Here is a 5,152-nt window from a genome sequence, read left to right as displayed (position 1 = left end):
GAGTTTATACGTATAGGGGTTCAGAGTGACGACACCTTATCAATACACCTTGGTTATAATTTATAAGTTATAATTAAACAAAATATGTATTATCATAGGTAATGATAATATCACTATAAATTCATTATCATTATAAATTCAGTTATTTATATGTTTTAGATTCTGAGCGGTGCGATAAATGTATTGATTTTACAATGTGTTTTTATTTTTATTTTTATTTTTTAAATGCTGAGCTAAGCGATGAATGTATTGATTTTACAATGATGTGTGCCATCACCTTTACAGAAAAAGTGTAAAAATGCTTAAATTTTCTTGCGTGATGTGTTTTTTATTATATTTTTTTTTTTTTTTTTTAATAATAATTATAATAATATTAATCTTTGTTAATGAGAATATAATTCCAAATTACATTTTTTTTATATATTATATAATAAAAAATATTTATAGCTATGGTATCTAGTATAATTGATACCCGACCCGTGTTTAATATTATTATTTAAAGTTAAGATTATCTTATTTGTAATTTTATGAAAACATAATAATACCTATCCATGTACGATGCACCTACTAATTGTCATATATTTAAAATAATCATGAAGTATTAATATAAATTATCTAAGTACATATTAGTTAAGTTAATATATATGTTACGGGCAAAGTAGGAAAATGTGCATAGTACCCGGTCACTGTGCACAATGCCCGATTTTCGAGAGTAATGTTGGAATAAGTTAATACTGTTCGGACTTAGGGCATTGTATACAGTGCCCATTTAAATTCGATAATCATGAAATCAGAAATATTATCTATATTGATTATAGTGGTTGCAATTTTAGTGCTCGCGCAGATGCACATTATAGGTAGGTACTATGTGATCACATTTGTTTAACATTTAGGGATCTATGAAACTATTGAAAAATTTGAAACTACAAAATACAAAATAATTAATAATTGTTATAATTAGGTACACAGAAATGAAATTACGAAAACCAAAATTATATTTCTATAGAATTTTAACTTTGAAGACAAAATTCATAAGTTATAACTGTAGGGCTAGAATTTATATGCATATGCATGTTTTTTTCAAAGTCCAAATTGATTGGTTGTCAGATTTAGCCACGATTTGGCTTATTCTCGTTTAAATACAACAAATTTTTTTTTGCATATTTTTGCATATTTTTGCATATTTTGAACATAAGCATATAATTGCATATTCATAGATTTTTGAGAATTTGATTTTTTAACTTAAATTTTTATAAGTTATTGTTAATTTTAAATGGTGTTTATTTCACGAAATCGATGGTTTTTGGTTTATCCGTTGAATTGTCGTAAATATATAGTATAAATACTACCTATATCTAATCTTATATTGGTCAGACGACTGATAGAATAACTTACAAATTGTTATACAGAGAGACAGCACAGAATTATTTCATCAGTATGTCGTGTATCGAGTAAATGTACGGACACTTATACAATTATACTTAATAATTTGAGCGGTATTAATAACAGTAGGTATCAGTTTTTATAAAATGCCGAAGGCTCAAAGTAAAAGTGCCAAGTTACGTCAATTTGTCGAAGAATTTTCCAGTGACGTTTTTAAAACTGATGGTAAAATATTATATTGTATTATTTGTGATCAAGCTGTGCCCGTAACAAAACGTTTTCAGGTAGTACAGCATTTAAATACAAGCAAGCATAGTAAAAATATTAATTTAAAAGCCAAATCTAAACAGTTATTCATTAAAAATATATTATAAAACCAAAATAAACAAGCAAATTTTCCTCTAGATTTATGTCAAGCTATATTAGAATCTGATATACCTTTATGGTATAAATTATGAATTATAACAAATAATAAGATTCTAGGAATAATAAAATTTGTTTTTGTATATTTTTGCATATTTTACAATTTGTTATTGCATATAAATCCTAGCCCTAGTCAGTGGTGTATATAGAGGGGAAGCCCCCTAGGTCAGAGCCCATAGTGAAATTGCAGGTTGAATTAAAGCATTTCATGTACACTGTTTACAGTTTTTCACCATGATTAATTTAGCCGGTTGATTAAAATCGTTTTTGAGGAATCAACAAGGAAATGATTGTCAGGACTCGCTTTGATGACTCTGAATGTTAAATTCACAGTAAGATAACATTAAAATATAAATATATACGAAATTGTCAATATTTTTTAAAAAAAGAATTAAAAAATTAATTTTACATAATAATTATAAAATTAAATTGTGTATTTTTTATTTGTATTATTTATGTCATAATTATAACCACCCAACTCCCTAAAATATGTATAGTTATGGCTTTGTTAGTCGTGCTATGCTTGACTAGTGATAAATTCCCAAAATTGGCCCATAGTGAAAATAATTTGTATACACGCCACTGGCCCTAGTTTGATTGAGTTTCCATTTGATGGTAGGCATATATTTAACCATTTTCCGTGCTTGATTACTAGTGTTGAATACCTCTACACTATTTAATACATTGGAATCCGTCATATCCGCCAAGCTAGAATTACAAAATAATATATATTTATAATATATAACAAGTAATATATTGATATAACTTACAATATAAATGGAATCACTTAATATTCCGACTTCGAATTGTATTCGTCCAACTAGTAAGTCGGCCATTGGAACCCATAAGAGGGCGATTGTTGAGATACGTGAAGCGTACTTACAGATTTAAAATTTAACAAATTTGTGTTTCCCAGAGCAAACACAAATGTATGTCTGGTGCATCACTTAGTTGCCTGGTTGTTGGGTCATACCATTGTGTACGAGATGCATTGAACAATAGAATAGCCTGATAAAATGGACAAAATAATTATGAAGAAATATTAATTAAAAAGAAATCATACTTTTTCTGAACCACCTAACATTTTAGGTGTACATCTAATTATTTGTGGAATGGTTAAATACTTGAATGATTTATTTGGTTTACTACTCATTGCTTCAGTTATACATTTTGAACCTAAAAGAAAAATTACCAATAATAGTTAATAAAATATATAAATTCATAACAATGGCATATTTATGAAAATAACATACATCTTAATTGTCGAGATATTATAAATTTTGAAGCTAATAAAAATAAAAATAAACATACATTGACTTAGAAGACGTTCTTGAGTTATTTTAGTTAAAATAGCACGCTTTATTAGTGGAAAACGTACATGCATGTTCCGTCAAAATTGACAAAGAATCTTTTTTATTAACTAAATTATATTTCACCCATTTAATAACACATTCAAATACCTACAATAACAAAATATTTAGGATTAAATTAAAATATACGTAATAATTTGCTAAATCACCCATAAGTGTATGATTATCACAGGGTCCCATGATACATATCTATAATACATCTTCAAGATATTATTGGATTCCTTCTTTTTATAGCAAGCAAAAGATTATTTATTACATTTTTATGGTATTCAATATATTTATATTAGTTTCAATGCTTTGATAACTTTCGATATACCTACGTATTATTAATATTAAAATATTCTTTTTAACCGATAAAGCCTTACAGGTGGTTAAGTGGCTTAATTATATATTATTTGTTATTTGTAAATACACACAATATAGACATTAGACGTGAATTAGAAGGTTTGTGTGCTGCATTTGCAACATTTTTTAGGCGGATTGCTGGGCCTGTCGGTGGTGCAAGTTATAGTCACAGTCGGGGCTGACAATGAAAATGCATTATTTAATACAAACTGATAAAATGAAATCAAACCAATTATTTCATTAGATAATTGATACTGTACAAATTATACTTAGTTTACAACAAAAATGTACTTAATATTTTCAAAAATTATTTATCAAAATATTTTGATGCTTAGATTTATAGAAATTTTTAGATTCTGAGCAAAGCGATGATTGTATTAATTTTACAATGATGTGTGTTTCTTTTTTTATTTTTGTGTCTGTTATCGCCTTTTAGGACAGTAAAAATGTTTAGATTTTCTTCAACGGTATCTTTTCGGTACTTTGGGGTGTCAAAAGTAAAAATTTTACAGTAGTTTTCAAAAGCGCCGTGAAAAACAAAAGACAAATTAAGGAAAAACGGAAATTTTTACATAAAATCAGTTTTTGACAAAAACGATTTTTGTTTTTGGTGTAAATCTGAAAAAATATCCGTATAGATACATGAAATTTTCACTTAACATTTATATTAGCATTTGCTATATACCATAAAATAATCAAAATATTTTATATATCTCAAGTTCTTTTATTAAACCATTTAGATATACTATTTATTTAACCATTAGATGATTTAACCATATGTTCCTACTTGAATTCGAAAAAATTCAATGGGGGACGCAGTGTAAAAAAATCTATGTACCTATGCGCAGATACTTAATTACCTACCTATATATCTGAATACTCATTATATAATCATTGAATAGATTATATTAACCAGTATGAACAGTGTAGTAAACCGACCGTCCGTCTTACTACATTTTTACAAATATGACTAATCATATTTTAATGAACTACATTTACTAGATCGCAGATATAGATTACAAAGGCACGTGTAAGCTGTCAACCATTTGACCGCCACATTTGTTGTTTCTACATCGTTTTCACTTTCAACAGTTCCGAGAATCCTAGATGTACGAAGATTACCAAACTGCTTTGCTAAATACTCTAGTTGACACACAAGGACGAGATGACAACAACAACTGCGTCGGTACTCCTTTGATCCATCTCTTAGTCTCTATCGTGTACTTATTAGATTAGGAGAGACTCTGTATATGATATACGAGTATCCGTCCATAGCCAAATTAGAATTAGTTCAGAACTAGTACAGTCAGTACGACGTACATATTAGAATTACTAATTTCTCTGGCAGGTGCTTATTGCTCTGTCCTCAAATTTATATATTAAATGTAAAACATTATACTTTTTGTAACTTAAATAAATCACTTATAATTATTACGGTGTAACTTGTTACTCTGTCGAACCTCTCCTATGAAACACATCAACGTCGTCGAACTCAAATATAAACGATAGTGAGGGATCACTACAACAGTAAGATATTTAAAAAAAAAAGAATAAGTAGTACCTTCTCCTTTCCGTGCTTCACCCCAATGCAAGCACTATTTAATTTATGTACTAACTAAGCAAACTACTTT

At 27.9% G+C, this 5,152-nt stretch overlaps 1 long non-coding RNA gene across 1 annotated transcript; it reads right to left on the bottom strand.

Moving 5' to 3' along the window:
* Positions 1-2,249: 2,249 nt before the first annotated feature.
* LOC107883374 lies at positions 2,250-2,976 on the bottom strand. Its single transcript, XR_001679243.2, has 3 exons — positions 2,870-2,976; positions 2,577-2,814; positions 2,250-2,514 (listed from the first exon to the last, which is right to left on the bottom strand). It is a non-coding gene; the product is annotated as an uncharacterized LOC107883374 (long non-coding RNA).
* Positions 2,977-5,152: the final 2,176 nt, after the last annotated feature.

The sequence above is a fragment of the Acyrthosiphon pisum genome, chromosome X, assembly GCF_005508785.2.
Source record: "Acyrthosiphon pisum isolate AL4f chromosome X, pea_aphid_22Mar2018_4r6ur, whole genome shotgun sequence".
Classification (NCBI taxonomy): Eukaryota; Metazoa; Arthropoda; class Insecta; order Hemiptera; family Aphididae; genus Acyrthosiphon; species Acyrthosiphon pisum.
The sequence above is the reverse complement of the archived record's forward strand: the minus strand, read 5'-3'. Positions and strand labels throughout refer to the sequence as shown.